This window comes from Zea mays, chromosome 4, assembly GCF_902167145.1.
Source record: "Zea mays cultivar B73 chromosome 4, Zm-B73-REFERENCE-NAM-5.0, whole genome shotgun sequence".
In the NCBI taxonomy this organism is placed as follows: Eukaryota; Viridiplantae; Streptophyta; class Magnoliopsida; order Poales; family Poaceae; genus Zea; species Zea mays.
This window is the reverse complement of record NC_050099.1, coordinates 200,115,282-200,128,202: the sequence shown is the minus strand read 5'-3', so window position 1 is coordinate 200,128,202 and position 12,921 is coordinate 200,115,282. Positions and strand designations below refer to the sequence as shown.

At 42.1% G+C, this 12,921-nt stretch overlaps 1 long non-coding RNA gene across 1 annotated transcript; it reads right to left on the bottom strand.

Annotated features, from left to right (window-relative positions):
* Positions 1–2,075: 2,075 nt before the first annotated feature.
* Positions 2,076–2,547, bottom strand: LOC111591323 (uncharacterized). The gene is made up of 2 exons (XR_002750489.1): positions 2,362–2,547; positions 2,076–2,269 (listed from the first exon to the last, which is right to left on the bottom strand). It is a non-coding gene; the product is annotated as an uncharacterized lncRNA (long non-coding RNA).
* Positions 2,548–12,921: the final 10,374 nt, after the last annotated feature.

Below are 12,921 nucleotides of genomic sequence, written 5' to 3'. Positions count from 1 at the left end.
TGCTTCTGCAAACTTCTTGTATGGCATGTGTTTACACCAATCTTCAGTGGGTGTAAAGTCCATAAAAGTTACGTGCTTTTTACCATGATCGATTATGAAAAGTGCGTAGCATCCGTTGAATTTCCATGGCATAAGAACCTACAAAATACCAGTCATTAGGATTGCAACGGAGTGCCTTTTATAAATACATTCGAAATGAACACATACTTACATATTTACAACCAGTGATATAATAGTTCAATGAAGGCCAACAGTCGAGTGTTTTGGCTAACTCTTCTGCTGTAGGATCCTGATGGTACTTTGCAAGTTTACCAAAACCAACCATTCTCTAGATAAATATATATACATGTCCACATTAGGATTATATGTATAGATACAATATATTACTACATTATTGATTGGAAACAAACTTACCCAGAAGCGCATGTCCATATAATGTTTTTTATCCTTTATCATTTCATCTTTCGACATATGTGACTCTTTAATTGCCAACAATCGAACAGCCATGTCAAAACATTTTAGAGTCATATCTAGATTTACCCTTAATACGTTTTGCAGGTCTTTGACAGATATTTCTATCTTAAAAGGGTTGAAACTTCGCACCCATGTCATCCTGTAATGCAACATGACAAAAGTATATATCAAAACTTTACGTAGTTGGTACATATAAAATAGATAAAACAATGAGCACTTACTCTAATGTCGTATCATCTTGGATTGTCATGATGTAATCACATAGAACATCTATTAAATCAGCTTTGGTCACTGGCATGTCCTTTGTGGAAAGGCCACTCAGTAAAAACTCATTAGTGCACTCATCGGTCGGGATTTTTATAGGAGTTCTTTTATCCCAATCATGAACAAACCACCTTTCTAAGTCTGCTTGAGTGATGGGGCCATCACCATCTTCCATCAATACTTCGTTTTCTTCAGATACACAAGGTAGTTTCCTCTTCTTAGGATTTGTGGGACTATCTAATATCTGAACATCAGAGGAGCATCCAGCATCGACTTCTTTGTCATACTTGTATAACGGACACCCCTTTCTCTTGTTTATATCTGAGGATAGTAATATAGCAGCCAATTTTTTCCTAAAGTGTGACATGTCGTCCTGCAAATAAGAAACAATTTATTTAGCAATTATATGTATCAATTGGATTGACATAATAATAACAGAAGACAGCAAACAGATATTCATGTTATAGCCACATGTAATGTCATAGTAGTAATAATATACCTGGGTAAAATTATCAGATAGTTCATCCCCTGTCCAGTACTCGATATAGTTTAGTAGAAAGAGGCCACACGAGGAGCTACATCAACCAGATGATAAAATGTCAAGATTAACAGCAATGAATATTAATAGCAACACATAAGAATATATGGTGTACCTATCTGTTTGCTTTGCATATTCCATTTCTATTTCTTTAAGTGGCCAAGAAGCAACTCGGAGGTCTGGCCACCTATGATCTTTTAACTCCTTACGTTGAGATACCATATCAATTTGTCTTTGGAGTCCTTTTATCTTTATTATTATTATAAAAACATAGAATTAGAAGATGAGAGTGTAAGTTAATAAGGGATTCGTAATTGTTGAGTTTGTATAAACTCACAGTGTCAATGAGGTCATTGCGACCGGATGATGTACCAAGTGAGTCGAGCACTTGTATCTCCATATTTCTTGCATTGATCACAGCAAGATACCAGTGCATTTCTCGGATATTTATTGGAATAAACACCTACAAGTCAATTATAAATATTGCATAATAATACATGTAAACACTAACCGTGTAGATTGCAATCTCGTATTTACCATGTCATGGTCTAGATAAAGTAAAACTCTTCTTTCAGCGCTAGATATTTGTGCCATGTCTTTACTTGGATATAACTCATCTGTTTTAGTTTCAGCATCACCGTCTCGCTTTAGAAAGTTGAACTGAAAAGCATTTTCTATATGTACACGACCTCCAGATCGGCATTTTAGATGCTCTTGAGCTTTTATTAAATTTATGTAACAGTCTATCACCTGCAAGTATGTAAGTTATGGTTTAAAATACCAGGGTGAGTATATTGGAAGTGTGGTGCTCCTAGCTAGTTGAATTATCATGAATTACCTCATCACCTAGATATGCGTCCGGTTGAAATAGGCATTCCATCCACTTCCTTTCCACAAAAGCATCATCAATAAGCACGACTTCTACCCTTGGTTCACAAGGGATTTCTTTAATCCAATCGATGAGTGCAAGATCACCCTGCGTGCAAATATAATCTACGAACGAAACAGTCATGAGATCAAACATGAATCACTTGCAATAAAAACAATACAAATTGATGCAGACGATAGTATGGAAGTTATCATACCTTTCGGAACTATTGTAGTAGTCACCGATTTTTTTGGCTTGTTATGAGACAAGGACATTAGTAGAGATTCATCTATAGACTTTGTATTATCTCTTTGGATGATTGTAAGTGCAACATTTTCCTCTTTAGATTCCATCCACAGGAGACAAAAACCTATAATCATTGTTACTATGTATTATTTGATACACGATTCAAATGTTTCTACTATAACCAGCTAAACAATTTTACATGCATTAGTGTGAGATCTCCACACTGCTTTGCAGACTTTATCAAGTGCTCCTCAGTGTCCCAACATGCTGGTAGGCCGCCGTACTGGCATGTATCTGTTGGGAACCATTATATACCGTGGTCCAGATGCCCACACCACCAGGAGCTGCACAACTTTCTTGTGCCCGGGAGGGAGGGAGGTCCTGGACGTGAAACTTTTATCTAATCTGAAGCCCCCCCATGCAAGATGCAACCAATTTCTTAACTGACATTCTGAAACCTGAGTGGTGGTCCAGCTTGTGTACTTTTGCTTTTGAAGTGGCAGGCGAGTACTATTTTTAAACAGTGGGCGATAAAACATGTGCGGTGCGGTTGCGGCTTTCTTCTGTGGCTAGGAGCTGCATTTCAGCCCCCCACTTTGAATTTGAGTTGTTTATTACGGGCAGTACGCATTACCCTGGAGTGTGGACTTTGTTCATAAGATTATCCCGACTCCTGAGAGATTCGTTCTATCTGATTTTCCTTGGAATGTTCGTGATCTTGGTATGCATAATAAAGACCATGACTGTCATTGATTGTGAATTCTGCCTCTTGATGAAAAAGACGTCAACGGACAGGAATATAGGCTCCCCTGTTCGATGGGCTTCATGCCCAGTTTCTTCTGCTGCTTCCGTTCTACTTGTCGAGGCATCACCTCCAAGATGAAGCTGCCACCGTTCCATGTCGAGGCGCACACCTTGAGTATCAGGAACACCACGTGCATCCGGTAGGACAGGAATATAGGGACCGTCAGGGCCATTGTTGCCACTGTGAACAGCGCCTGGAGCAGGGAGCAGTAGGTACATGACCTGCCGGTTCCGGTCACCCAGCAGTCCGCTCAGCCTCCACCAGATGTTGTTTGCTTTCTGTGCTTTCTTTGAGAGCTCTCTGACAAACAGTTCATAAGATAAACAATAGGTTTTATGTTTTTGCATTGGAACATTTGGTTCTATGTTGATCCGCCCTGAGGCGGACGGGCCAGTGAGCGAGTGGTTTGGGTTGTTTGCACGGTACCAGTTGGAACTATGCTATCTTCTGGCAGCTCTCACGCACAAAGTCTGGTGATCTCGTCCTTGGATGGGGGCATGGCTGCTGCGGTGAACCCCGCGATGGAGAGCTGGGAGCTGCTGCTTCTGCATAATCTGCAATTTCAGTTTGGAAACCGCCAAGGTCATGGATAAGAGTCACTGGAGTAGTGGAGTGTGGAATATGGGTCACAAAGTTTTCACATTGTGCAATGAATATTTTTTATTTATAGAGAGCACACCTCAAATTGGCACATTAAAACAGATGAAGGTGTGGTTAACAATAGGTTCTTTAGTAACCTCTTTTATGTGCAAAGCACTAAGAATGCACTGACCGACATATCAAAATATGCCAACCAGATTGGGAATTCATTTTTTTAATGTAGTAGTATAAGCATATGCCAACTAGAGCAAATGGACTTTAGTGATGTCGCCTGCTGAAGCAAACAACATAACCCATCTTTTGTGCGTGCCATTTTTTTCTTGATACTGCTGTTGTGCGTGCCATTTTTTTCTATTGGCAGACTACTCGAGACATCATTAGGCAACACATAACAATGACATTTCTCCATCTTCGATGTGAAAAATCAGGTCCCCCCTCCCACCATACTTCTGTGTACCTTATTCTGCATTTTTTCTCCAGAACTGACTACATTCGGGGCTTGAAGTTCAAATGTGACTTACCAGATCTTATTTTGGTTTAGCTTGTAATGATACAAGTATACAAGGAAAAAAATCACATCTGTAGTACATGGGTGAGCAGATGCACTGGTTAGGACACATTCAACATCAAATGAGAAGCTAGAAGAGTCACAGCTGCAAACTGCTATGGGGGCAAGCAAAATCATGCTCTGTTTTAATGTTCTAATTTTGGCCATGCTGCTTCCAGGAATTTCATCATCTGATAGATGGCAATATAGAGTTTCTTGTAAAGTTGAGAGATTTGGTCATTGATGGGTACAAGAAGGTTTTCAAGTTTTTTTCCAGAAACTTGATGGGCATTTTCATGTGCTTTCTGGGAGAAGCAAAAAAATTCCCAGGAGTCAACTACTCTGGATTCTGTGCAAATTGATAAGGTTCCAACAATCTTGGTACTTATGCTTGCACAACTTTGTGTCTACGCGGGACGTTAATTCTGTTTTGCTTAGATTTCATGTCTCCTTTGATGCTAAGATTTGGTGTGGTTAGCAGGAAAACAATGGAGTGGTGGGTTGCTGATGGATTGTACTACTTCCGGACCTGAAAGGAGCTTTTTACAATGGCACCGGGGAGTAGCATTGTGACTGTAGTCCCCGAGTCGGACTGTGGAGATGACGATGGGCTTCCTGAGTCGATTGGGGGTATCAGGCTTGACGTAGACTCTGCAAGTAAACCGTGGTCTACATCGGCATCGCTAGCCAATGTTGCATTGTCATCGCTGTGTGGCTTGAATGATTTGCTCGAATGCCCAGTGTGTACCAACTCGATGCGCCCACCTATACTCCAGGTCTGTCTGCTTAGACTTATCTTCTCCTTGTATGTGCTTTGGTGATTTCAGTATGCATCTTGCATGTTATCTGTGTGCAAAGAGTGCTGATAGCTTACATTGCCTATTAGATGTGTAGATTGAGTTAGTATAGATGGTGAGTTATATGGTATGTATGTTGCATTTGCACCACCTTAGGTTATCTAGGTTTGCCCATTGATCTCAAGTTGTTCAAAATGCTGTTCTATTAAAATCCTAGTGTAACTATTGTTATTGCCACATTGTACTCGATGTTAAGTTCTCTTGTATCCATGTGTTTATATCAGTCCTTGTTTTCCTCTATATGTTTATATCAGTGCATGCATAGTGCTGGAGCCCATGTATATCTTATGTCTTCACTTCCTTGGAATTTGGTATGGTACTATGATCATGACCATTAACAAGCTTAAAGGCTTTATTTATATCTTATTTATAGTGCATTGCGGTGAACCCCACGATGGAGAGCTGGGAGCTGGCAGCTCTCACTGATTTTCAGGTATGGCAGTTGTGCTAGTCTGCTAGTGAAAATGCAAATGCACATGTGCTAGCTTGCTTGTGAAAATGCAGATGCAAATGCAAATGGAAGTTGTGCTAGTTTGCTACAGCTGCAGATGTGCTAGTGAAAATGCAGTTGGCGATATCAGTGTTTTCAGAAGCCCAGTTTGGTATGGCTGCCAGATTTTCAGACAGCTGCCAGTTCTAGCACATCTGCAATTTCAGTTTGGTATGGCTGCTTCAGTCCAATTCAGTTGGCTTCAGTTATTTTTAGTTAGCTTCAATTAGTCCTAGTCTAATCGTGTTAGCTTCAGTTCAGTTATCTTCAGTTTTTCCCTAGTCCTAGTTCAGTTAGCTGCAGTTAGTCCCTGGTCAGTAAATTCTGAAGTAGCAAGATTCTGAAAATGCAGTTCCTGTATGTTTCTGAAAACCGAGCAGACAGAACCGAGCAGTCCAATTCTGAAAATGCAGTTCATGTATTCCTCTTTCCTACATTTCAAACATACCCTGAGAGTAGGGTCCATGTTCTACATGGTAGCATTTCTTCTCTTTTTGAAGATAGATTACACGTTTAACACTTTCCTGAATACCTCATAACTTAATTCAGGTAAATTACTGCTATGTAGTAATTATTTGATTTTGTCTTTACTCTTCAAGGACCGAGCAACTGAAATCTTCAAGAAAATTATTCAGTTGCTAGCTTATAAACTGATAAAAATTGCAGAGGCGTTTCTGTTCAACTCTCGGAATGACCAATCAAGCTGTTAACGCAGCGAAGGAGGCAGTTCAGCGCTCAGAGGACCTTGATATAAGGTTTGGAATTTCAGACTCTACATGCTAGCAACTGACCATTTCTGTTTGAAAAGGAGAAGATTGTTTCCCCAGATTTCAAACAGAAGTCAAGAAAACAGTTTGGATTCAGATTGTGAGCAATTCAATTGGGATGACTTTGAAGTTCTAGAGATAAAGAGTGCACTTAATGAAGTCCTTGATTTAAATCAAACAGAAAAAATAGATCAGGCCAAGAGATTTTTTTTTGCTCGCACGAACGCGCACATGTTCTACAAGATGCTCACGACATCCGATACCAGCACACACATCTTTAGAAATATAGTGTTCACATACAGTGTTGGCCGAGTTCACAGACATTATACCAACAGAAATAAATTCATAGTACAGCTACGGCGTAAGGACCTCCTTATAGACAATATTCTTTGTGTATGTTACGCCATTTATTGTTGACTTCTTTTCCACCCCCTTATTCATTTTATCATCAGTGACTGGAATTACAAGTACCTTCACATTCAATCGAGTTGTGGCCCTTGAGAGAGCAACATATAGCTGGCCATGAGAGAATACTGGTTCAGGCAAGTACACAGCAACATTAGGAATCGTCTGTCCCTGGGACTTGTTAACAGTCATGGCGAAACTTAGTCTTACCGGAAACTGCTTCCTTTTAAAATGGAAAGGGAACATCTCGTCATCAGAAGGGCACAGGGGTATACGAGGCAAGAAAACCCGCATTCCAGCATGCTGACCAAGGACAATTTCAACATCGATACTATTTTTTTGGAAACCACGTACCACCAGCCGTGTACCGTTGCAAAGTCCGTTAGCAGGGTCTATATTCCTAAGCAACATGACTGGGCACCCAATTTTGAGCTTCAGAACGTGCGGGGGTAGTCCATTAGGAGTCAGCGTGTTTAGGAATTCCGATGGATAATAGTTATTAGGATCGTCCACCGCGGTGTCAAAGCTATGGTACATCATCTGCTCCCGTTGAAAACGATCGATCATCCTCATATTTATCATATCAACCCAGTCGTTCCGAGTAGTCAATATTGCTCTTGAAGTGATGTAGCTTGTATTAGACATGCTTTCGTTTAGACTGGGGTAAATGTCATCTATCAATCTGTCAAGGTCACGGTCATCACCGGTATATGGCACACATACCTCATCTGGAAGACGAACATCACCATCGTTGTTCACTTCCTCAGTTCCACCACCGACACGCAACAAATATTCTGCAAACCATGGGTCGCTCTTTGCTCTCATGTTGCGAACAAGCTTTAGGTGGCTCATTGATTCCCATAGGTAAGAATTCCGTAGAGAGGCAGCAACTATCTGAGCCCTTGACCCTTTACGTACAACAGGGAGTACTTGTCTGAAATCTCCACCAAACACAATAGTCTTCCCACCAAAGGGCAGATCAGGGCGTCCCATGATATCACGCATGCTGTTGTCCAACGCTTCAATTGATTGTCTCTTAGCCATTGATGCCTCGTCCCAAATAATGAGCGACGCTTTCTGTAGCAACTTTGATGTCCCACTTTGTTTCGTGAAGGTACATATAGCACCATCATCAATAGTAAGTGGTATCTTGAAGCGTGAATGGGCAGTTCTCCCACCAGGCATTATGGAAGCCGCAACCCCAGATGTAGCTGTTGCAACTGCAATCTTGTCCTGACTACGTAGCACCGCAAGCAATGCCTTATACAGATAGGTCTTTCCAGTACCACCAGGCCCATCCACAAAGAACACACCGCCATTACTGGTGTCAACAACAGATAAGATCTTTTCATAGGCAGACTTCTGCTCCTCATTTAGGGTTTCTTGCAAAGCAACATCTTCTGCCGTCGCCTCGATAATTTCCTCCTCGTAAATCTCTCTATCAATACCTTGTGAATCGTCATATCTATCGATGATAGCAGGTAGAGGGAATGTCTTTATGTCTTTACCCATTGACTGCAACATGTTTCTAATGTCAATCAAGACCATCTGCTGCAAATGGCGTTTACTCTGAGTAATACGATGATAATCCTCGAACATTGTGTCAAGGTGTCTCTGCCACAATTCGGCCACATCATTCGGCTCGCAGAAAACCAGTATCGTTGCAAACAACCTCCGTAGCGCTGATGGCATTTGGTAAAGAGCAGCTTCATTGAGACACTCATCTATTGTGTTGTCTGCTTCAAGTAATCCCCTTCTTTGTGCTGCCTCACGAAACGATGGTAGTGTGTCACCGTCTACTGTCCTTAGATCCACATAGGAGGTAGCACCAGTAACATGATTTAGGAGGAGCTGAAGATAGAAGCGCTCCCCCTCAGATGGTAGAGCAGAGACGATTCTACCGACTTGTCCACCCGTATTCCGTTTCCTCCTTTGCCACACTTTGCCCTGCTGCCAAGTGTACCACTCAGGGAAGTCACGATACAGGATGCCCCGAGCCTCCTCGTACAGCTTATTCGCCTCAAAATATGCTGTAATCATTGACCTATCAGCACCTGGACGGTTGACGACTCGCTCGACCATTTGTCGCTCGTGAAACGTCACCATGTGCATGTTTGGAAGATGGAGTTGCAGCTGCATCACAGATGGAGAGTTCTGACTAAGCTCAAATCCATATATCCTCCATAAGGCTTCTGGAGGAGTCACCCACCTTGCATCTCTATACTGCTGGATCTCATCTACATCACCATTTTCCTTACTCGCATCTCTCATAACAACAGACGCACGATCATGGCCTTTGTATATGTACTTGAACAGGTACTTAACAGCCTTGATGCTCCCACACGCCTCAACATTGATGTGACAGTTGAAGAGCCGAAGCAGGTAAGGGTTGTAAGGGACAACCCATCTATTGTCCAATTCACATCCTCGAACCTTTTCCTTACGCCCATCATCACGACGTCTGTAATTAGGATATGAATCCTTCCCTTGCATGGTTGCCTCATGGAAATGCCGGGGGTATTGATGCTTGCACGATGCACAACCCTTAGTGCATGGGCAGTTAGGGTTTAGCGACCCGCACGGGCCATGCATCATATGCTTGATAACCATCTTTCGCAGTTCAGGGTACTTGTTGGACGGGATCTCAGCTGAGATCAAAAGGTCATACTGTTCAGGGCACGTGAGCTTGTACTTCCTTTGCATGATGAGTAGAAAATGGGCATGTGGCAAACCTCGTTTCTGAAATTCCACGACATAGACGTAGGCTCGGACTTTACCGAGTATATCCTGTTTAGTCAACCTATGCTTTAGCTCCTGTAGTTTCGCATGAAAGACACGCACTACAAGATCAGGACGATCTTGCGGTGTCTGTCCAGGTAAAAGCTCGCTCTTTATCTCATCCCAGTTAGGGTTACATGTCATGGTAAGAAAGATGTCTGGTTTACCAAACTTCCGCACCAGAGCCATAGCATCCATATATCGACGTCTCATGTCACGAGGACCGCCAATAAACGACGGTGACAACACAGTTCGCTTTCCAACCTTCTCTCCTCTAACATCTCCATCTAACATGCTATCCACCAAGCCCTGATATAGGTCTGCCCTTAACCGATCCTGGTTCTTACGTATGAAATCTAAACGGGAGCTCTCAATCTTAATGTATGTGTCGACCGCGAACTGCTGGAAAAGTCGTTTACCATGAAGTATCGGATTGAATACCCCTGGACGTATCTGAAATTTGTAGCAGTAGTAATCACGCACGGACACACATAGATGGGTAGGAGGTTCTGCATACGCAAGAATCGATTATTTAGTGATGCCGAAAACATATTTAATAATGTGAACAACTTAGAAATTACAAAAAACAACTAACCCGCATCTTCATCATTTCCATTACTTGCCCTATGCGTCGCCCGGTATGCATCCACTTCGCCCATGGATACACCAACCTTTGGGATATTTGCATGCCATCCAAGCTCACCTCTAGGGAAGAACAGTGGATATGATAGCGCATCGTAGCATCCATGGTATGAGCGGATGCCGTGGCTTGACCTATCCTTCCCATGTAGCATAACACTCTTGAACTGGCCTCGCCGTTCGCTCCCCTCGATCCAGACAGCGGCCACCTCCGAAGTGAGAGGTGTGTTATATGTCTTCTGGTTCAACGTCTGGTCAAGGTTCAATGCGATGTGATAGTCAGCAAGGTTCTCAACATGACCCATGCTCCTAAGGTGCTCAGAGTACGGATTTCCATGAAGTATGCCAACTATCTGTTTAATAACCTCTTGGTCTTTCTGAATCTGATCTTCACGACACTTACGGTATCGATGCTCGAGACTGGGATCATCATCGTAAAAGTAAAGCTCCAGATGTTTGTGCTCTGCCCCACATTCACTACCGAATGACTTGATATTATGGTACATCATGCCTTGTGCACGGAATGTGTATATACCAGAATCTCTCATATTAGTTGTCATACTGTCGAGGCAACAGTACAGGGAAGTGAAAGAAAAATGGCCATTAAAAAACCTGATGTTATCACGAAAGTGCCTAGCATCAGAGTCTGCACTATCCCACAACCTCATGAGCTGGGGAGGGGTCTCTAGTGGGGCTAGCTCAACCTTCCCACCTCGACAGCAAAACCCAGGCGGCTCATACTCAAACTTCTTCGCAGTGCAATAACCACAGTCGGGAACGTGCTTCAGCATATGTGTTTCTTCAGGGATGTTACTGTAGACCTTGTCGTACGGGTCAGGCACATCAGTGACAACAGAATAGTCTTGAGTACCATCTATCTCGAAGTCATCGTTAGTGTCCTCATCTGATATTTGTTTTGGAAAAGAACGATTAAGACATTGGAATTTTAGATACGCATTGTTATAGGAATAGAAATTGACATAAGTACAATTACCAGCGAATAGATATCCCTCGTTCTCATCATTATCCTCTCCGAATATGACACCCTCATCATCGTCATCAACTGGATCGTGAAAATACAATCCAAGTAAAAGACATGGCATTCAGGGTTGAGAAAATATATAACCTCAATAAAGATTTTTGACAATTACCATTGGAAATGAACCTTGGGATCGACTGGCTTTGCTCCAACACACTTCTTTGTTCGACCATGTGTGCACTCCCATTTGTTGCCACGATCGCACTTTGGCGTGTATTCCTATATTGTACTGATGGAAACACACGTTTAGTCGGACTATATTTTATCGTCGCCGTGCAAGATCCATTTACAATTGGTTAGTATAATTACCAGTGTTGTTGATCTCTATAGTTGAACCGGGTTGTGTCGAATCATCCATTTGTCCGACGTCACTAATAGTATCCTCAGTCAAAGTAGCCACGTTACGTGCAATGTTTGCTTCAAATTTCTTGTTTTGACGGGCTAAGATAGCTTGTCTTTCACCAGGCCGAACATGATGTTTACGTTTGAGTGGCTCAGTAGACATATCGGGTGAACCGACATCCTCAGTTTGTGTTGAAGCTGGCATGAAAGGTGTACTGGTGTATTCAGGGATAACCCAGTCGCATGCGTTATCAGAGGATGAATCAGGTTCCAATACATCTGCTGTAGAGTGTAGAACCTCAGAGGTATATGTTGGGACCTCCATGGCGATGGACCCCTGATTCAAAGTGCTAGCTTGCAGTGCTCTACGTTTTCTTATGTACTCTAACTTTCCCTCTTTCCACCTTGGTGTCTGATTGTACAACCTAAGCTGTTCATTTTGGTCACCTATAAAATATGAACACAATTACTTTCCAATTGTAGGTTTATGCGTAGATTTATTAATTAAAATTGGACAGTTGTCATCACCTCCTGACACATTGGGTATCACATTGTGTCCCTTGTTTCGTTGACGTGCTTCACGACGCTTCCTATTCTTCTCGTTCTTTTGTTCAACGGACATCGCTGCATATCTTTCCCTATCCCTTTTTCGCTTACGCTCCTTAGCATCGAGCATTGGTCCGAGCAATTCATTTTGATCACCTATAATGTAAGTTTGTGTATTAGTGTTCCCTACTTACTACGTTTCGACGATGTATGGTCAGTTTGTGTATTGACCTTTACCTCTAATGATATTGCTAGAGATGTCTGTGAATGGTTTGCGATCGGCATTATGTCCCATCTGATCTATAACAACAACAGTACCCGAGAAAACATGAGCATAAAAATAATATGCTGCAAGAACTAAGGGTGAAATGATATGACTGCAATAAACCAAGCGGATAGAAGATCAAAAAAGATGCCCTTGGTAATAGAGGTTATAGAAACAAGCATCATAACCGAGAGTAAAGAGATAAGACCTAGAGAGAGGTGATAAGAGAACGATGTTGGTGTCTGTATAAGATAGTGTATTATATTCCAAGTTTGAACTGCATAGATGGATATGGGTGACGCGCTAAGTAATTGTTTGCATAACTCTGGTGATGTGTCATATCTTCCTGGAGCATGCCTAGCTCCTATAGATGGGCTTCGGTATACCGAATGTACATTAAAATTGTTCCGGATTTGATATGTACATTTGACGTTATTTCACGAGCGAAGTT